This window comes from Gouania willdenowi, chromosome 18, assembly GCF_900634775.1.
Source record: "Gouania willdenowi chromosome 18, fGouWil2.1, whole genome shotgun sequence".
In the NCBI taxonomy this organism is placed as follows: Eukaryota; Metazoa; Chordata; class Actinopteri; order Blenniiformes; family Gobiesocidae; genus Gouania; species Gouania willdenowi.
In genome coordinates, this window is record NC_041061.1 from 7,063,161 (window position 1) to 7,085,176 (window position 22,016).

The 22,016-nt window shown below is 39.0% G+C and overlaps 3 long non-coding RNA genes across 3 annotated transcripts; all 3 read right to left on the reverse strand.

Moving 5' to 3' along the window:
* Positions 1–871: 871 nt before the first annotated feature.
* Positions 872–17,390, reverse strand: LOC114480748 (uncharacterized). Its single transcript, XR_003676165.1, has 3 exons — positions 17,380–17,390; positions 1,360–1,365; positions 872–946 (listed from the first exon to the last, which is right to left on the reverse strand). It is a non-coding gene; the product is annotated as an uncharacterized LOC114480748 (long non-coding RNA).
* Positions 5,122–5,401, reverse strand: LOC114480749 (uncharacterized). The gene is made up of 2 exons (XR_003676166.1): positions 5,360–5,401; positions 5,122–5,262 (listed from the first exon to the last, which is right to left on the reverse strand). It is a non-coding gene; the product is annotated as an uncharacterized LOC114480749 (long non-coding RNA).
* On the reverse strand, positions 8,082–8,655 carry LOC114480746 (uncharacterized). The gene is made up of 3 exons (XR_003676163.1): positions 8,577–8,655; positions 8,418–8,508; positions 8,082–8,291 (listed from the first exon to the last, which is right to left on the reverse strand). It is a non-coding gene; the product is annotated as an uncharacterized LOC114480746 (long non-coding RNA).
* Positions 17,391–22,016: the final 4,626 nt, after the last annotated feature.

Sequence of the window (22,016 nt, forward strand, 5' to 3'; positions counted from 1 at the left end):
GAAACAATTGGTTAACCTCAAATAAATCACAATACTAACATTAATAACTGCCACCTTCTTACCTCAACTCCTGCAACCTCTACACACCATCACTTTCCCTTACACCTGTGGCTAATCTTAAGTTTTAAATTTCTGGTGAGATAACTAAAGTAACAAAAAGACTATTCTGGAAGAAAATGCATGTCTTTGATTGCATAAGAAACCAGAGTTCCTGGAGAGAACAAAAGTAAAGCATTTTAAGAACATGCAAACTTCACAAAGAAAGCTCCCACGGAGAATAGAAAGGACTACACCATGATGCTGCTCATTGTCAGTGTGATTCAGAAAAATTAGGTTAAAACTGAAAATTCATGCTGCATGTTTTCATTATTGAAATATGTAATATGTATGCTGAGAGGCACGAGGATAAATAAAGAGCAACTGAGAAATAACAACGTCCATTCTGTATGCTTTAAGACGGAGTAAAGGGAACAGAATGAAACAGGGATAGGATGAAAGGGGGCGGGGATGGGATGGGGGGTGGAGCTATGATTATGGGGGGTGGGGATAGGATAACGAGGGGCGGGGATGGGAGGAGGGGGGTGGAGCTACGATGATGGGGGGTGGGGATGGGAATTCTTGAGTAGCATTTACAACATTAGCCTGATGTCCAAAAAGGTGTGATAAAGCACTTGCAATTAAACCAATAAACTTCTGAGCTGTTTCATCTTCTTCAAATGTTCTGGAAGGAGCTGTAGAAACATAATAATAAATAACCTGATGGTTAATTCTTTCAAACACATAATATGATTTATATACTGAAACAAAAACAACTTTGAGAGAGAGTGAAATATTGTTTACAATTCTTTTGAATAACCTTACCTCTGTTTTGTGCAACACTGGTGCTGGTGCTGCATTGATCAGCTTCACAATAGCAAAGACCAGGAACACACTTTGGATCTTCATTCTCTAAAAGGAAAGATAAAAACAGCTTTAGGAACTGACGTTTCTGACACATTTTAACTGGTAGAGTCATTGTATTACCTCTGTTTTTAGGCGAGCGTGGCTCAGGGGGTAGAAGGTCCTCTTCTGATCGAGAGGTTGGGGGTTTGTCTATGCCTGTCTATGTGTCGTAGTGTCCTTGGACAAGACACTGAACCCTAAGTTGCTCCCACTGGTCGACTAGCGCCTTGCATGGCGGCTCTGTCCCATTGGTGTGTGAATGTGAGTGTGAATGGGTGAAGGAGCTGATGGGTAAAGTGCTTTGGGACTTCTTCTATGTAGGGATAAAGCGCTATATAAATCAAGTTCATTTACCATCAAGTGGAAATCCCAAAGGACAAGTTGAAGCCCTCAGATTGACTGAATTGATGTCCAGACTTCTCACTCTTTATATTTTTTCTTCTTCTTTGTACTGAATAAATATTTGTTATTTGTTTGTTAATCATGGAGAAAATGGTTGCTAAGCAGCTTACCTCATACATGGAACAGCATGATATTTATGATAAATATCAATCTGGTTTTAGATCAATCCACTCCACTGAAACTGCTCTTCTGAAAGTTTCTAGTGACGTGATGATGGCTGCTGACTCTGGTCGTTACACAGTTTTAGTTTTACTTGATCTGACAGCTGCCTTTGATACTGTAGATCATAGTATACTGTTTGATCCACTCAAATCTGAGATGGGGTTTTCTGGTACTGTTCTCCAGTGGTTTACCTCTTACATTAATGGAAGAACCTTTAATGTTGCTATTAACAATGTTATGTCCAAGATGTCCAACCTGTCATGTGGAGTAGCCCAGGGCTCTGTTCTGGGGCCTGTTTTGTTTTTATTGTATCTGATGCCTCTTGTTCGGTTGATCCGTGGTTTTTAAAAATGTGTCTTATCATTTTTATGCTGACGATATCCAGTTGTACTGCTCCTTTAATGACTCTGAGTTTCACTTTTTATCCGAGTTCTTAGACTGTATATCTTGTATCAAAAACTGGCTGTCATCAAATTATCTCCAGATAAATTCAAACAAAACAGAAACTCTGACCATTGCTCCTGATAAAAAGATCCCTCTGATTAAAAACTCCCTTGGTGATCTGGGCTCATCTGTTAAAACCAGCCTCAGAAACCTTGGGGTTGTTTTTGATCAGTCCATGTCTTTGGAGGGACATTGTCGTCAATTGACTAAAAACTGTTTTTACCACCTGAGAAATATCTCTAAAGTGAGGCATCTTTTATCAAAATCAGATCTGGAACTGGTCATACACGCATTTATATCATCTCGTATTGACTACTTTTTTTTTACTTGTTTTAATAATTAGTTCTCACGTTCCGAGCAGTACATGGTCAGGCCCCTAAATATATCTCGGACTTGTTGTGCCCCTACTCATCAGGGCGATGCCTTCGGTCTTCAGGTCAGGGTCTCCTAAAGACCCCAAAAACTAAATTTAAGACCAGAGGAGACCTGGCGTTCCAGGCTGTAGCTCCCAGACTCTGGAATAACCTGCACCAGTCTCTCAGGGAGCTCAACTGTGTGGACACTTTTAAAAAACTGCTGAATACTACACTTTACAGAAAAGCTTTTAGTTAACTGGATTTTAATTTTTATTTGTCCTTTGTTGTTGCTGTTCTTATGATATTTATGCACTCTTGTTTTATTATTCTATTGTGTTGCACTTGTACTTTTACCACAACTCTGTACAGCACTTTGTGATTTTATCTGCAAAAAGCACTTTATAAATAAACTACTTACTTACTTACTTACTTACTTATTTGCAATGTGGACTTGTCAAATGAGGCATTTTGTATATCTAAACATAGTTTAACTGCGTTGTCACCATGCTAACAAACAGAAGACAAATGTTTGCCCCCATTCAACATATGTTGCTTTAGCAGTACTTACATATTTGTTGTAGAATGAAAACTTTGTTCCCCAAAGTGTTTGCCATAATCATCAATTGGTGTTTACTTACAATTTTGGTTGGTTTTGGTTGATATCTATTGAGTTATGCATATATCACCAGTCATTCCGAATATGTATTAACTTGTAAAAAATGTGCCATGACAAACCTAAGTCCAAGTCGGCATGAGAGAAACTTAGAAAAAGTTCAAAAGTTGTGGCAGCTGGCCAAAAGAGGGTTGGTTAGGGCGCCGTCCCGCCACTCACCACGTTAGTTTAAGACATAAAATAATAATAATAATAATAATAATAATAATTAAACCCGTGAGCGGCGTCATAGGGTCCGATGAAGCGGCCGGGGGCGGTAACCCACGGTCACGTATGCCACTGTTGGGGATTTGGGAATTGGCCTGGAGTTGTAAGCGTTTTCGTATAACGGCGTAGTTATGGCGAAGGATTTTCCTGTGTCATGATAGGCCCCTCCCACTTTTCACAGCCTGCTCTATTTGCCATAGCAATGTGCTTCCATCTAATAAGGTTCATCCTACAGTGTTTTGAAGTCAACACGACATGTCGTCTTGCCGCTAGAGCTGCTGGCGTAGGACGGCCCAAGAAACGGCGCCCTCTGAGAGCGCAAGGCATTGTGGGTGTTTTTGGTTATCGTTTGTTGTTTGGGGCTGTACGGTCATCATGTGTATCAAATATGAAGCACTTTGAACTTTGCGTTCTGGAGTTGTAAGCGTTTTCGTATAACGGCGTAGTTATGGCGAAGGATTTTCGTGTGTGATTATAGGCCCCTCCCACTGGCCATGATGGGTAATTTGGTCATCGAGCATTGTTTATGGATGGACAATCATCGTGTGTATCAAATATGAAGCAGTTTGAACTTTGCATTGAAGCGTTATAAGCATTTTCCTATTATAGCGTGCTGATGGCGAAGGATTCTCCCGTGTCATTATAGGCCCCTCCCACTGATCACAGCCTGTTTTTTCTTCCATAGCAATTTGCTACCCTCTGTGTAAGTTCATCCTACAGTGTTTTGAAATCAACATGACATATCGTCTGTCCGCTACAGCTGCTCGTGTTGGACGACCACAAAAGCGGCGCCCTCTGAGAACGCAAGGCATTGTGGGTAAATTGGTTATCGTTTGTTGTTTAGCTCTGGACAGTGATCGTGTGTATCAATTATGAAGCAGTTTGAACTTTGCATTCTGGAGTTGCAAGCGTTTTCGTATAACGGCGTAGTTATGGCGAGGGATTTTTGTGTGTCATTATAGGCCCCTCCCACTGGCCATGATGGGAAATTTGGTCACGAGCGTTGTTTATGGATGGACAATCATCTATTTACAGCTTACCGAAGTGCTCTGTTCGTCGTCTCCAAAGATAGAAGGAATTGAACCCTCAATCAGACAAAGTCTTCCGGTAAATCCTTCTTTATACTGGTGGAGGTTGCAGAAGCAGTCATCCTTGAAGTGCTTCGCGCACACAAAAATGACCTTTCCCACAGATGTGGGTACATTTCCGTGAAAAATAAAACTCAACCAGGCTAAAGTGGATTTAGCCTATGTCCCCTTTAAATTATATTTGATCAGGTATTGAATTATGTATGTTCATTTACCACTTCCTTTTCCACCCCATTTTGATTGAATTACTTGTTAAACTAACTAACTTTATTAATAATAATAATAATAATAATAATAATAATAATAATAATAATAATAATAATAATTCTGAAAAAACAAAATTACAATAAAAAGAAATAAAATTTCAAAAACTGCTTGCTCGACCAAATGGTTAAGCACATTTTAGGTCTCTATATTTTAATTGGGAGAGTGCCTATATTAACTCCACCGCAGGACAGGGAACCCCTAAGGGCGAGCCCCCGGGCCAGACCCCAGCGGGGGGCACCCCCCCCCCCCCCCCCCCCCCCCCCCCCCAGCCCACGAACAGGCCAAAACCCAGCAAGACCGCGCAGCCCCAGACAGTACAAAGACAGCTGCCCAGGTCCCGCCCCCCACCGGACAAGCCTTGGGGCAATGCCCCCCCCCCCGGCGCAAGAGGGACCGGCGGCCACCACCACAGGAGAGAGGGACCCCAACGGCACACAACCGATGCGGAGCAGCATCCCCCAGGCAAAGGCCAGGCGCCAGAATTTCACGTTTTGACCAGAAGGTTCCAGTATATTGTTTGATGAACATATACAGTAGCTACTTGGATTATATTATTAATTTTAGGACAAAAACCACATAGTGATAGTGCTTTTGAAATATTTTTATTTCCCCACTGCTAAGTTCCAACCTTGAACTCGCAGTTGAATATTGGTACAATACATTCCAAGCTATTGGTTATTTTCTCTTAAGAGTTGACCTTGTGATCTCTGTTACCAAAGACCTGCAAAGAAGAAGTAAAGAAAAAAAAAAAGACTGAATATTATAAAATCAGACAAAACTTAAATCATTGATGAACAAATTGTGTTTTGTTTCTTTACCTTCAAACATCCCCAAAAAGCTTCTTGAAAGCATTGACAATGTGGTGGATAAATTCTTGACTGGCTTCATCTTTTACAGCCTCACCCTGATCCCCAAAAAGCTTCTTGAAAGCATTGACAATATGGTGGATAAATTCTTGACTGGCTTCGTCGTTTACAGCCTCACCCTGATCCCCAAAAAGCTTCTTGAAAGCATTGACAATGTGGTGGATAAATTCTTGACTGGCTTCGTCGTTTACAGCCTTACCCTGATCCCCAAAAAGCTTCTTGAAAGCATTGACAATGTGGTGGATAAATTCTTGACTGGCTTCGTCGTTTACAGCCTCACCCTGATCCCCAAAAAGGTGTGATAAAGCATTAATTGCACCAAGTGCTAAACCAAGGAACTTCTGGGTGGCTTCATCTTTTTCAGCCTCACCCTGATCCCCAAAAAGCTTCTTGAAAGCATTGACAATATGGTGGATAAATTCTTGACTGGCTTCATCTTTTACAGCCTCACCCTGATCCCCAAAAAGCTTCTTGAAAGCATTGACAATGTGGTGGATAAATTCTTGACTGGATTCGTCGTTTACAGCCTCACCCTGATCCCCAAAAAGCTTCTTGAAAGCATTGACAATATGGTGGATAAATTCTTGACTGGCTTCGTTGTTTACAGCCTCACCCTGATCCCCAAAAAGCTTCTTGAAAGCATTGACAATGTGGTGGATAAATTCTTGACTGGCTTCGTCGTTTACAGCCTCACCCTGATCCCCAAAAAGCTTCTTGAAAGCATTGACAATATGGTGGATAAATTCTTGACTGGCTTCGTCGTTTACAGCCTTACCCTGATCCCCAAAAAGGTGTGATAAAGCATTAATTGCACCAAGTGCTAAACCAATGAACTTCTGGGTGGCTTCATCTTTTTTGGCTTCACCCTGATCCCCAAAAAGCTTCTTGAAAGCATTGACAATATGGTGGATAAATTCTTGACTGGCTTCGTCGTTTACAGCCTTACCCTGATCCCCAAAAAGCTTCTTGAAAGCATTGACAATGTGGTGGATAAATTCTTGACTGGCTTCGTCGTTTACAGCCTCACCCCTGATCCCCAAAAAGCTTCTTGAAAGCATTGACAATGTGGTGGATAAATTCTTGACTGGCTTCGTCGTTTACAGCCTCACCCTGATCCCCAAAAGCTTCTTGAAAGCATTGACAATGTGGTGGATAAATTCTTGACTGGCTTCGTCGTTTACAGCCTCACCCTGATCCCCAAAAAGCTTCTTGAAAGCATTGACAATGTGGTGGATAAATTCTTGACTGGCTTCGTCGTTTACAGCCTCACCCTGATCCCCAAAAAGCTTCTTGAAAGCATTGACGATATGATGGATAAATTCTTGACTGGCTTCGTCGTTTACAGCCTCACCCTGATCCCCAAAAAGCTTCTTGAAAGCATTGACAATGTGGTGGATAAATTCTTGACTGGCTTCGTCGTTTACAGCCTCACCCTGATCCCCAAAAAGCTTCTTGAAAGCATTGACAATGTGGTGGATAAATTCTTGACTGGCTTCGTCGTTTACAGCCTCACCCTGATCCCCAAAAAGCTTCTTGAAAGCATTGACGATATGATGGATAAATTCTTGACTGGCTTCGTCGTTTACAGCCTCACCCTGATCCCCAAAAAGCTTCTTGAAAGCATTGACAATGTGGTGGATAAATTCTTGACTGGCTTCATCTTTTTCAGCCTCACCCTGATCCCCAAAAAGCTTCTTGAAAGCATTGACAATATGGTGGATAAATTCTTGACTGGCTTCGTCGTTTACAGCCTTACCCTGATCCCCAAAAAGCTTCTTGAAAGCATTGACAATGTGGTGGATAAATTTTTGACTGGCTTCGTCGTTTACAGCCTCACCCTGATCCCCAAAAAGCTTCTTGAAAGCATTGACAATGTGGTGGATAAATTCTTGACTGGATTCGTCGTTTACAGCCTCACCCTGATCCCCAAAAAGCTTCTTGAAAGCATTGACAATGTGGTGGATAAATTCTTGACTGGATTCGTCGTTTACAGCCTCACCCTGATCCCCAAAAAGCTTCTTGAAAGCATTGACAATGTGGTGGATAAATTCTTGACTGGCTTCGTCGTTTACAGCCTTACCCTGATCCCCAAAAAGCTTCTTGAAAGCATTGACAATGTGGTGGATAAATTCTTGACTGGCTTCGTCGTTTACAGCCTCACCCTGATCCCCAAAAAGCTTCTTGAAAGCATTGACAATGTGGTGGATAAATTCTTGACTGGCTTCGTCGTTTACAGCCTCACCCTGATCCCCAAAAAGCTTCTTGAAAGCATTGACAATGTGGTGGATAAATTCTTGACTGGCTTCGTCGTTTACAGCCTCACCCTGATCCCCAAAAAGCTTCTTGAAAGCATTGACAATGTGGTGGATAAATTCTTGACTGGCTTCGTCGTTTACAGCCTCACCCTGATCCCCAAAAAGCTTCTTGAAAGCATTGACAATGTGGTGGATAAATTCTTGACTGGCTTCGTCGTTTACAGCCTCACCCTGATCCCCAAAAAGCTTCTTGAAAGCATTGACAATGTGGTGGATAAATTCTTGACTGGCTTCGTCATTTACAGCCTCACCCTGATCCCCAAAAAGCTTCTTGAAAGCATTGACAATGTGGTGGATAAATTCTTGACTGGCTTCATCTTTTTCAGCCTCACCCTGATCCCCAAAAAGCTTCTTGAAAGCATTGACAATATGGTGGATAAATTCTTGACTGGCTTCGTCGTTTACAGCCTTACCCTGATCCCCAAAAAGGTGTGATAAAGCATTAATTGCACCAAGTGCTAAACCAATGAACTTCTGGGTGGCTTCATCTTTTTTGGCTTCACCCTGATCCCCAAAAAGCTTCTTGAAAGCATTGACAATATGGTGGATAAATTCTTGTGAAGTCTCGTCTTTTGAACATTCAGAAAAGAAAAAATGAAAGATAAATAAATAAGCCTTCACTTCTACTTCTTCAATAGTTTTTTTTTTTTTTTTTAAGCACAAACATGCTTTTGATTGATTTTATTTCTGCTTACCTTTGTTTTTAGAAGCACTGTTTTGTGTTGGAGCTGCACTGGTGAGAGTTACAAGTGCAACAATCAGGAACACAACAGGGATCTTCATTGTCTAAAAGGGAAAAAAATTGTCATAACAGATAAATATCAACTGTCATTATAACAACAGTCCATTTTTACCTCAGTCTTGCGTCGTCAGGCAGGATAAGGTAAAGTCTTCAGCTCGACTGATTTTCTATCTTGTTTTTTTGCTGTATTTATACCTTAATGTTTTGCTTGTGGACAGGGCGTGTACATATTTTGTTGATATATCAAATATTAACATTTTGTGAATATGTGTTTACCTGCTTTGAGCTAAACTAGATAAGATACACACCTTCTGTATCTTCACGCCTCTGGGTGAATATAAAACAGATGAGCACATGTCAGCATTTCAAACAATCAAGAGCCACTAAAGCTAGCTTTATTTGACAATTCTAAAATTAAATTGCAAAAGTAAGACACGGTTTTACCCTTTATTGTGTTGTGCTCAGCTTACCACCTTTCTCCAGCCACTCTGAACCACCACAAATGTATCTGTCTCTGTGTACTAACAGCAGCCTATCTCTAACTAAAGCTGAACCGGTCCACCTTGCAGATCAGACTTATTTCAGGAGCTTGTATTCCTGATCCTGTTTTTTCAATCATTACCCATTCTTTGGGAGCAATGGTGAGGATTGAAACATAGATCAAGCAGAGAACCCTCTTCACCACAATAGATCAGTCAAGCATCTGGTTAAGCATCGATATCCTGCTTCATCCTACCGTCACTCGGGGAAAAGATCCTATGATACTTTGAGTCCACCATTTGAAACAAGAACTCTCTCCTGACCTAATGATTTGTAAAACACAAAATGGTTCATCTCCTTAAAGTAGGGGGTGATAAAGGGGCTCAGTACTTCAGAAAGTCAATTACAATTATGTTTTTAATTTCTCCATTTCAATTACAATTAATCACAATTCCTGAGCCTGAAATAAATAGGCTAATAAAAGTTAACGTTCTTCTTCTGTTAGTTTTCTGTTAGCATCTCTGATAACAGGTCCTAAATCAGCTGTAAAATACACTAAAAACTTTCTAATCAATGAAAATATTGGTATTAATATTTTTGGTGTGGATGTTCATGACTTTTTTGTGTCAGTAGACCCCTCAGTTTCATTTTTTTTGAAATAGTTACATTTTGGAAAGCATGATATGAAATATATTTTAATAATTGTTTATTTTACATATGTGTAGAACTGTGCATAGAACTGTAACATGGTTCCCCAGTTTTACGTTAAATTATAATTGACATTTTTTATAGAATTTTCATGACAATGAATTATGACAGCAACTTATTGCTGAAATTAAAATTATAATTACGCCATAATTGTAATTAATTATCAATTACGCAAGTACAATTATAATTGACCCTAACCCCGGGGTTTAGTGGTCCTGTAGCGGACCCTGTGCTCACTACCTGGCACAGTGGGACTTGATAAGCATTTGCCATAGAACACCAGAATTGGCTGCTGCGCTACTGGTGCCCTGTGCTTTTCACAGAGAAGAGCAGGTTTCATTTTTGAATATGTGATGGACTTTAAAGGGTCTCGTGTGATGCCCATGGTATCAGTTTTCCAGCCTGCTGATTAGGTAATATCACACACCTGGGCCCAGTGTGCTGATGTTACTTAAGCTCTCAGACTCCTCCACTCACTCTCTCCTTTGGCCTCCACACAGGTATGCACCACAACTTGGTCTGATTTGGATATGTTGGGTTATATTAGGTTTTAGCTTTGTTTACACCTTACAGCACACGCATTATTTTCACTCATGCACATTTTAGGCTACTGTAAATACAGTATCTAATTTGGTTTATTTGGCCTAATTTGATTTACTTTGATGGAATTGAAGTTAATTTGGTCTAATTTGGCTCATTTTAATTATTTAACTTGAATGTTTAATTTAGCTTGAAGGCACAATGCAGAGTTTTTGACCCAAAGAGTTGACCTATATTATTTCAAATGATTCCTCAGGCCAATATACAGAGCTTGGCAGTATCAATGCTCTGAGCGGGGCTCCCCTCTTTAAATACCAACCATGTACGCGAGCCCAGCCCCGCTTCATACCCCAGCCCGACCGATCCTTATCCCCAAGTTACAGGTCAACTAATGTCAGCATACACAATCAAAAGACAAGGGAGGCTGGCCCGACTGACTGACTGTTGATTTTTGCAACAGTGCTGTGGCGCTTGTGGCCACTAAGTTACTAGTGCCCCTAGTGGCCAAAAGTTACACAGTGTGCCTTTAAATAAACAAAGATTTTTTGAAATGGTTGCCATGGTCTTGTCTCCCTTTCTTGTTGTTGTGACCTTTCAAGTCGCGTCATGACACTGGAGACGATGTCAACAATATAATGCTGCCTGCAAAATCATTTATCGTAATTTGTTTGGTGGTAGCTCATTGGTCTGGAAATGGCAGTTCCATAGCAGGATGCACAGATCTCTACAGGCTAGATGGCCTTGGCCTTTAGCAGCTGACTTATATTCAGTATTGGGATGAAATTATGAAGGTGGATATGTTGCAAAATAGGAGAGCTTGTAGAATGTGATGTGAGAACTTGTAGAATGGTGATGTGAGCTTGTGGGGTCCTTTCTATAGGTCTTGCTGGTCTCTGTAAATCACAGACACCTGAATGAAAGTAGGGCAAGGAGAAAACACAGAAAAACACAATACAGCCTTGACAAGGAGAAGACCTAGACTCTGGGAAGTGCTCAACCTGGAGATCCACTTCAGATAGGACCACGGTTTGGGAGTCAGTGTAGGGACAAGGATGGAATCCTTTTTGTTCTTGACACATTATCAAGAAAGAAATCTACATCTATTGATAGTTTATGTTCACTAGCATGTCATCTGGGGTACTGAGCACCCCCTTCAAAGTTTTAAGAGCTATGTATATTCATAGAGTACACATCCCCTTACTAATATAAACCACATGGTCCCCAGTCAAATGAGAACCTCATGAGAGACCTCCAACAGGGGACTATTCAGGTCCGGGGTCAAAATACACAAGGATCTTTGGTATGATGGTATCTATCTGACACAACAGCCAGGCCAAAAGCTTCAGTTATTCAAAATGTCAATCCTGAGATGTGTCAAACATGCTAATTTGATTCCTTAGGCAGGACCGACATAGATAAATATATATCTGCTGTCAGGTATGTACACAATTTTTTGAACGTGGCAACTTTTCAAATGTTCAATATTTGTGTTCCTTGTAAAACAGGCAGTGAAACAAATTTTCCTCTGGTGATATTGAATATATTAAATATATATATATACTAAGTTGAACAGGTGGGTCTTGAGCTTGTTCTTCCACAGACGGAAGCCGTAAACCTGTAATGATACCTCAACGTGTGTGTGTGTGTCCTGACTGTAAGAATTACTAATAGGCTGGAGGACCTCAGGGCCCGGGATAGTTCATAGGCTAAAAGCAGTTCTGAAAGATACGAAGGCACAATACCATTAAGACACTAAAAAACAGTGAGAACTTGAAACACACAGGGAGCCAATGCAGCGATTCTAAAAATGGGTGTAATGTGTTTCCACCTCCTGGTTTTTGTCAGAACGTGTGCTCCTGAATTCTGTAATAATTATAAACCTGAAATAATTTTTTTGGGAAGACCAGATTCTGGCTATGTCCTTCAAGTGACAAAAACCTAGCTTTGTTATATTTTTAACGTGAGGGTAAAAAAACGCCCAGGACCCAAAATATAAGGACAGACCAATTTGTTCTCTTTTTTGTTCACTTTGAAATATCTTTCTAAGTTCATATTTTATTGTGATTAACATCTACAACTCTGGGAAGTATGTTGTTTAAACTTTGTGTAATGTGTAATTACTTTGACACCAAATATCATGAAGGCTTGCTGAAATACCAGTTTTGAGTTGTCTAAAAACTATAGGTGGTTTTCCATTGGCAGTCCTGCATTGGTTCAAACTGCATGCTCACTACTTATTGTAGTGAGCATGCAGTGTTGGAGATTTTTAAAGGGGGGGCAAAAATATATATATAGAATGTCTCCAGATTCATGCCAACCACAATGTGTGTAACATCTATCTATCTATACAGCAAGGAACCTCTGTGTGTGTGTGTTCCTCAAATATCTCTGCGTATCAGGATCAGACTGAGCTGAAAGTTTCAACATGGCTGCTGCTTGGTTCAAGGGTGTGCAACGTCGGATTTTTTTGGACGCCCCACGCCCACCTCCTTCGACGGACTCAGTGATGATGTCATCAGTTCTAAAAATTTCATTAAATTGTCTACCGGTTAATCTATTAACGTTATCATTGACAAACAGTAAGGTCTTTTACCTGATTTTCTGTAAAGTGTTATGCGGTAACACGTAATATGAAATGGCGCTATACAAATAAATATCAATTGATTAGTGAAGTTATTTTGAGATGTAATGGCCTCCTTCAGTGGCAAAATAGAAAAATAAAAAACAAGACTCAACAGAAGAAAGTTTGTTTGTAGTTCTAACTCTCTCTCTCACACTCTCAGCAAGCTGCAGATGTGCATATGCTAGCCTTTATTACAGTGTTAAATATATACATACTTCCTACGGGCACTGTACAAGTAAATAATAATGCAAAAACGATTATTAACATAATTTAAACAGCCGGCGGCTGCTTTATTTTTGCTGCTGTACAAACATGAACTGCTGCAATCCAAAATGCAGCTTGAAATGTTCAGCATCACTTGTAACTTAAAGAATGAGAGAGTAAAGTTGCTTAAATTAAGCAGTATTATTATTTATGTTCTACCTGATATATCATACAACACTTGAAGACACCTGATACAGAAAAGAGAGAGAGAAGGGTGAGGAGAAGGCACTGGCTGCAGAAAAACATGATACAGTATTATCAAGTCAGCCTATCTTGGCCTTGGGCCTCACTCCCAGTGGCCTAGTCAACACTTATTATAAAGGCAACAAATCTCTTTGTGAGACTCTAACAATTGTCACTATGTTAAACACTGGTAGACACAGGTAGGACAGTATAATAAGGATTAAAAAGCATTTAAAAGTCCAACAGCGTAGATTATAGCATTAAAAGTCTCTAACGTTACTCCGCCTTCGCTGAACACTGAATGCATGCGCACTACCGAGGCGACCAGGGGATGTCGATTTTGTCGGGGAGGGGGGAGTTGATTGGAACAGCACCGCTCAATCCACCACTTTGTATCCAGATGAATGCGCACTGAGCGCAGGGTTTGCTCGTTTACTGTTCCAGTTGGCTTGTTTTCTCGGTGCATCACTACAAACAACAGACTTATGAGTCTGGTGAACGGGTGTTCAACAGACTTATGAGTCTGGTGAACGGGTGTTCACCAGACTTATGGTGAACACCCGTGGTGTTCACCATGTTGTAAACATAACAGCCTGTGAGCTGCTATGGGAAGCAGGATGGTCAAATGTCATTTTGAATTTAATATTGCCATTTTTAATTTCTAAGTCACTGTGTTTTTTGGCCTTTAAATATGTGTATATTATGTAAATAGTTTTAAGAATTGGGAAAACTGTAATGAAACTTTTTGACCCCCCAGCACAAAGTGGTAATGGTAACTTTATTTTGGGTGAAATTGTGAAAAGAATTTGCTTTGATAAAAGGATCTAACTTTTGGATATTTCAAGCATTTCACTAAGGCGACATCTGTCTGATTTTCTTGTCTTATTTCTGTATCTTCTCTGTGGTTTTTATTATTCACTGTATACACACATGTAATTTAACTCTATTCTCTATTTGTTGAAAACTCCTGTAGTGATCAATGACATAAACTCTTCTGTAATAGTTCAACTCTTATTGCCCTAATGTGTCCGACTACTGATTACCTATTTAGCCCAGTCTTTGTTACACACACACTTTATATCTTCTTGTATGGTATTTTCCAGATGTACTTCCTGTGCAGCAAAATGTCACCTCACTCTGTAAGTAGGGCTGGAGGTAAACGATTATTTCTAAAATGATTGTTCAGGCGATTATTTATGAGGCCTACGCTATGTCTTCATATGATGAAAATTATAATCTCAAGCAGCTTTAAACACTCTTTCAAACTAGTTAAAGCTAATCACATGATTCAAATAGAGACCACACCTTCATTTAGAAAATTTTTATTAAAAAGTAGGCCTGGGACTTTAACACGGTAGTTCCCGGTACACCCATAATGCTGATTCACAGAATACAACACATGAAATTTTAGTGTGTATATATATATATATATATATATATATATATATATATATATATATGTGTATATATATATGTGTATATGTGTATATATATATGTATATATGTGGATATATATATAAATATATATATATGTATACCAGGTTGGGGCCATTTCAATTTTTTTCAATTACCCATGTTCAATTACAAGTAAATTATGATTACAGTGACCTGTATTTTTTCTAATGATTATTAAATTACAATATGTTTTTATCCTCAGAAATTCAATTAGAATTGCGTATCTCAATTACAATGAATCACAATTACTGAAATAAATAACCTAATAAAAGTAAACCTTCCTGTTGTGTTAGCTTTCTGTTAGCATCTCTTATAATGGGTCCCAAATCAGCTGCAAAATGCACTAAAAACAAATATCTATAATCTTATTTCTTTCCGATCTCTTGGTTACCTTGTTAGGCTTCCTATCAATGAAAATTTAGGTTTTCATATTTTTGGTGTGGGTGTTTGAGCCTTTTTTGTGTCAGTGTACTTCTCAATTTATCTATTTTTTTAAATGGTAAAATGTGGGAAAGCTTGATATGAAACATTGTTTAATAATTATTAACCACATATGTGGACATGAAACTGTGACATGGGTCTCCAGGTTTGCATTGAATTATAATTATAATCGATCCCAACCCTGGTGCTAGATCTAACTTGCTCTGAGCAGACAGTGTCTCCAGTCCACACTGGACAAGATGACGGGGTTCAGAGCCAAAATGTCCATGAGTGACAAAATGTCCATGAGTGAAAAATGAAGAAAGTCAGTGGAAAAATGGTAGTAGTGGACAGTCGACCACTCTCAGGGGTAGAGGATGTGGGCGGGGCTCATTCCTGTCAAGTTTTGGATTTGAAAATAAGCTAAATTTTCTGGTGCCCGTTATGATATATACGTTTATCAAATACAGCCTGACCAGACAATTCTGGGTTAAATTTGCTGATGCAAAATGCAACACAGGGACATTTATTACCAAACAGCTGATAAATATGTAGCCCGTGAGTAAAATAATTACAAGATCTATTAAATGTTTATCAGGCACCAGGCTGGAGTAAGTACTTGTTTATTTACTATTATAGTTGGTGTCATTACTATTTTTATGTCATTATTTAGTGATGTAAATGTTTTTGATAACATTTTATTTAACAGTTTACATTATTGGTGCATAATATATATTTGAAATAATACTATTTAAGCCAATGTGTATATGTTTTTTTTTTTCTTTCTTTTATAATCCTGGGTTTATTTCCAATGATTGATTGTCGTAATCTTGTGAATTATGCAATCGAAAAATGCGGAAGTAGACGTCAGCGCGCACTAGCGCGGGAAGGAGAGAGAGGAGAGAGGAGAGTGAGGTGTGCGCGAGAAGCCCCGGATGCTGACCGGAGAAACACAGAGGAGTTTTGTCGAGTTCGACAGACTTCAGCGTGGAGAGCGGAGGACGGGTCGTACCGTGCAGGACCAGGTGAAGAGAGCCGCGGACGGAGGAGTTAGCCGAGCGGGCTAACGAGGACCTACTGTGTAGGACCAGGTGTGAGAAAGCCGCGGACGAGGAGGAGGCCACTGCGGGCTAACGGGGAGCCACGTGTCGGCTACTGTGTTTGGGAACCGCAGTTGCCCTGTGTTTTCACCGCACTCAATGTTTTGAAAGACCTACCAGCTGGAAACAATTTTGGCATCGAGTTGTGAGTAAGACGGAGGAAGTCGTTCATTTTAACGACTACGCGCGCGTGCGTGCGGTGTGGGCCCACCACCATTGCTAGAGTTGATTTGACACGTGTTGGATTCCATTGTGTGTTCTGTTGTATACTGTTATTCATTCATCTTAAAATATAGTTCATATAAAAGCTGTTAAAAATATTTCATCTCTGGATCTCAGCATTAATAATTAGTATTATGTAGTGAAGTAGTTGTGTGTATTGGTGGGACCATACACTCTTTAGGTACACCTTTGTGGTATTTACCTTTACAAATTTAACTGAACCCTAGCACCCCTCCATTCTCAAGAAGGGCTTCATATAGAGTGGTGTGCAGGTGCCACAAATATATGCCACTTTTGGCATTTTCTCCTGTAAAGGACAGCATGTGTGAGTGAGTTCTGTAGCTTGTTATGGGGAAGGTCTGGGTTAGGGCACACTCATTAATCCATCTAACTGAGCTTTACATTCAATTCTGAGAAGTAAAAGCAGCGACTCCTAAAACTAGTGTTTTGAGACAAAATAAGCCATTTTATATATATATATATATATATATATATATATATATATATATATATATATATATATATATATATGCATGCAATATTGTAGTTTCCATATTGCCAAAATAAAAAACTTGATACATCTTGAATCAGCCAGCCCTAAATTATAAAACAGCCTAAATTAAAACATTATGGATATATGAAGCACATGTGTTTATTTAATATGTTTACAGTTCATATACAAGTCAACACATTGCATATTTACTGTTAATTTCACGTTTCTTGTCTTTAAGTTAGACATTTACATTTTATTTTCATTACATATTTTCTTACAATTTCTCATGCTCACTCATGTGGTTCTCTGGCATTCACTGATGATTTATTAGACACATTTGTTGCAGACTTTACATCATTCAACACCTTGTTTGAAAGGAGTGTATATTTGAGGCGCTTGTGATTGGCTAAATTTCATGGTGACTTACGTTGTTCTTTCACTTTTAGTTTAAAAAGTGTATTTTTCCCTCTTTCATTTCAGTTAGTTTATAGTGCCATCCGGTGGATAAAGGACGTTAGTGCACTTGTTGCTTTGAATAAAACTTTATTCAACTGTGTATTAACAAAAGCAAAAGTTAAGATGGCGGCACGCAGTTCTAACCGTCTTTTGAGACTGCAAATATTTCTAGGTTGCATCGCCGGTATGTACTTTTACACTTGTGTTACAAGTAGGGATGTAATGATTAATCGTAAGGCAGTTAAAAATCAATTCATAGGTATCACGGTTGATATCGATTTTATGAAAATTAAATCGCAGTACTTTTTTAACCAGCAGGGGGCGCTATCCACAAGTGTAGGCGGCGGGCGGAGTCTGCTAATACTTTCTGTCTGGCTGCTTTCTACTCTTAAATATGTTAATAAATGATTCATTACCCCTTTAGCACCGAAAGATTATCTGTAATTTTACTAGAATATCTGTAAAAGTCACGTTTTTCTATTAGCTCTGTCTGCTAGCATAGCTTCTCTTCTTCACTGAAAGATATCTGCATGCCAACCGACCACTGTGTTACTAGCGCCCTCTGCTGGTCCAAACAAATGTGACGTAAATCATTGCAATCATGGTTTTTTTTTTTTTTTTTTTAAAGTCCAATTGTTAAGGCGCAAAATACATTTTCAGTTGCATTTTTAAAAAGAAAAATAACTATTATGCAGTTTTGCATTGTTTATTATAGAACCAGAATTTAAATGAATAGGCTTCATTTTCATTTGTATTATTCCTTTATTTATTTCATTCAAGATTTATTTTTAGTTAAATTGTATTATTTATAATAGTTTATCAAGGAATTCTTTTGACAATGAAAACTAAAAGGAAAATAGTACCGTATTTTCTAAAAAATCGTGAGAGAATCGTATCGTGAACCCAGTATCGTGAATCGAATCTTATCGGGAGTTGAGTGAATCGTTACATCCCGAGTTACAAGTTTGTTTCTTTTTATTTGTAGAATACAGTAAAAATGTGTCGTATTAATGCCAATTGTATTGTTCATTTTACTTGAACTATGCAGCTCTAAAAATGGCGTCAGCTCGCTTTCCGTGTGTTAATTAGTGGACTTGTTACATGTCATATTATTTACCGTGTTGTGTATTATTGTAGGCATATGGTAACTGTACATTGTTTATCTTTTAGTTTCACCTTTTTCAACATCATTAAACCTGCTTAAAGACACATGACTGTAGAGTCATTGATGTGAGAGAGGAGTTAAACGCCATCGCTGTCAGTAACAGCACACTTACAGAATGTGTAACTGTGTCCCATCCTGCTGCTCTTTAGGAAGTGTTATGGCAAAATTATTAGTTATGCTTAATAATATATTTACTCATATATTTTAATCCTTATGCCTTGGGTTGTAACTTTCCATTGCGTTATTTTCATGTCTTCAACTTTGCAATCTCTTCAAAAGCACGTGATGTCTTCCCAAAACAATACTGAAATCTCACAAGGTCGAGACGCACAGGCACCCTCTGTGTACGCACTCACATGCTTACACACTCACACTCACACTCACATCACACACAAACACATAAACGCACACACCTCCACTCACATAGCAATCAGCAGATACCAAGAGAACTGGCTGTTTTGACTCAAGAAGAAACTGTCTTTTTTCTTCACCCGCTGTCCTCACCTCCTCCCTTTCTCTCTTTATCTTTATCTCCCGGGGGGAGGGGGGACTGAGGGGGGATATACGTGATGTTTTAGAATTGTGTTTCACTCGGTCTTCGGATCGCCTTGCCGGGCAGTCACTAATTTTTGTCCATCTTTGTACTCTTTTTTACTTAGTTTTATAATAAACCTTTTTTTATAAAATAATCAATGCCTCGCCTGGACTCCATCACTCAACCAGAGCAATAAATCATGTCTCCAAATGAGGTCAACCGTAAATTTGCCGTGACTAAAGGAAACTCTCTCATTTTCCAAGGTATTTACACGAGACCTTGTTTTTTTCACCGTTTATTGTTTAATTTTTTGTTTTACGTCATTTGTGCAGTTTTTGTATAATTATTGTTTTTTGTTGCATTTGTAGTATGATTCTGGAGTCATTTTGTATCTTTTTTTTGGTGTAGTTATTTGTATTTCTGTTTTCTTTTGTGTATTTTTTGTGTAAATATTTAGTTTTATGTATTTTGAGTCATTTTCATATTTTTGTTGTCACTAAACTTATCTATTTTCAGTAGTTAGGTGTAGTGGCAGGTGTGGCGTTAGTGAAGCTGCAATAATCAGGTGACCTTCACTATGTAGCACCATCTACGTAACATGTAAACACTCAGAGCGTAACACTACAATCACTACCACGCTATGAACGGGTGTTGTAACACAGACTGTAACCGGACTAAATGGTGGTTCGTTATACACTCACACACTTGCATACCTGCACGCATGTCACGTAGACTGTGTGTGTGTGTGTGTGTGTGTGTGTGTGTGTGTGTGTGTGTGTGTGTGTGTGTGTGTGTGTGTGTCTCCGTGAACGCGCATCAAATAAATAAATACTTTGTGTGTTCCCGTTAGGGATGTAACGATTCACTCAACTCCCGATACGATTCGATTCACGATACGATATTCTCACGATTTTTTTTTACAAAATGGGAATGTTGACAAATGACTGAAAAATATTCCTTTATTTTTTTGGGGAAAATACTATACTATTTTCCTTTTATTTTTCATTGTCAAAAAGAATCCCTTGATAAACTATTCAAAATGATGCATTTTAACTAAAAATAAATCTTGAATTAAATAAATAAAGGAATAATCCAAATGAAGAAGCCTATTAATTTAAATTCTGGTTCTATAATAAACAATTCAAAACTGCGTAATAGTTCTTTTTCTTTTTAAAAGTGTAACTGAAAATGTATTTTGTGCCTTAACAATTGGACTTTTAAAAAAACAAACAAAAAAAAAACAGGCATTTTACTGTATTTACGTCACATATTTGTTTAGACCAGCAGAGGGCGCTGGTAACCCAGTGGTCGGTTGGCATGCAGTTATTCCACCAGTGAAGAAGAGAAGCTATGCTAGCAGACAGAGTTAATAGAAAAACATGACTTTTACAGATATTCACGTAATATTACAGATATTCTTTCGGTGCTAAAGGAGTAAAGAATCATTTATGAGCATGTTTAACAGTAAATGGCGGCCAGAAAGAAAATAGTAGCAGATTTCCGCCCGTCACGTCCGCTTCTGGAAGGATTAATATATAGCGCCCTCTGCTGGTTAAAAAAAGTACTGCGATTCAATTTTCAGAGCATCGATGTGAACCGTGGTACCTATGAATCAATTTTTAACTGCCTTACGATTAATCGTTACATCTCTAGTTCCCGTGAATGTTTGAGAGGCTGATAACAAAACTCCATAGACATTGTAGCGCCAATCAGAAAAGTAACAAAGCTGCGCAAAACAAAACGTGAAGCTCCAAACTACATGAGTAAGTAAATTGAAGTATTATCTACAATTCGGCTGTCTTTTTTTAAAAAACAAAAATCATTTTTTACCTTTGAACCGAGTGGTCAGAGCTTAGCTTCCATGCACGGCACCACAGAGAATCTACAGTTTTCCAGATGGAGTATTGAACGGGTTGGGAAATGTGTCTCTAAAAGACTCACCAGTGGCTGATGGTTTCAAACGATCTATTCAGAGAGCTCCGTGTCTTGGTCTAAACTATCTTCTTCTCTTTCGCTCGTGTGTTTACAGCTGCTTGGCTGTGTGCGCAGCGATTGGCTCTGGCCGCACATGTGACTCTTGCTTTTTCTCTTGAACTGTGCAGTGAAGATGGTGCGCTAGCGCCCCCTCACACCCTGAGGTCAAAAGCTGAATAGGTTTCATTTTGGGGCCGTCCAGAAGTGAAATAAAATGAAAACAAACATTTTGAAATGACCAAATTACTCCAAAATAATTGATACACACACTCGGGGTATTTAGAACCCGTCGACCGAGTTTCAGGTCCAACTCGCACCGCGTCAGGGAGATATTTGCTCCACACACACACATCGAGACATCCCTTGCTTTTATAGGTAGTTGTTCACGTATATGATGTTAATGTATATATATATATATATATATATATATATATATATGGCTCACGGCTCAACTAGTCTGGGACACTCGGATGGTTTAATCAGTGGTTCATGGCTCAACCTGTGTGGAGTTTACTTGAAATATCTATCCTTCTATTCTGTTCTTCTGATCACTAACCCTAACAAGTCAAAGCTGATGGCTGCCACCTCTGAACCTGGTTCTCCTGGAGATTTCTTCCGATAAAAAAAGAGGGAGTTTTGTTTCCCACTGACACGAAATGCTTGTTCATGTGGATCTTGTTGGGTTCTTTCTTTTTTACTATAGACTTTATATTTTTTTCAGCGCTTTGAGATTATTTTGTTGTATTTTGGGCTATATAAATAAAGTTGAATTGAATTGAAGAACATTATGCTGCCACCACCATGCTTCAATGTAGGGATGGTATTGGCCTGGTGATGAACGGTGCCTGGTTTCCTCCAAACAAGACGCCTGGCATTCACACCAAAGAGTTCAAGCTTTGTCTCATCAGACCAGAGAATTTAGTTTTGTATCCTT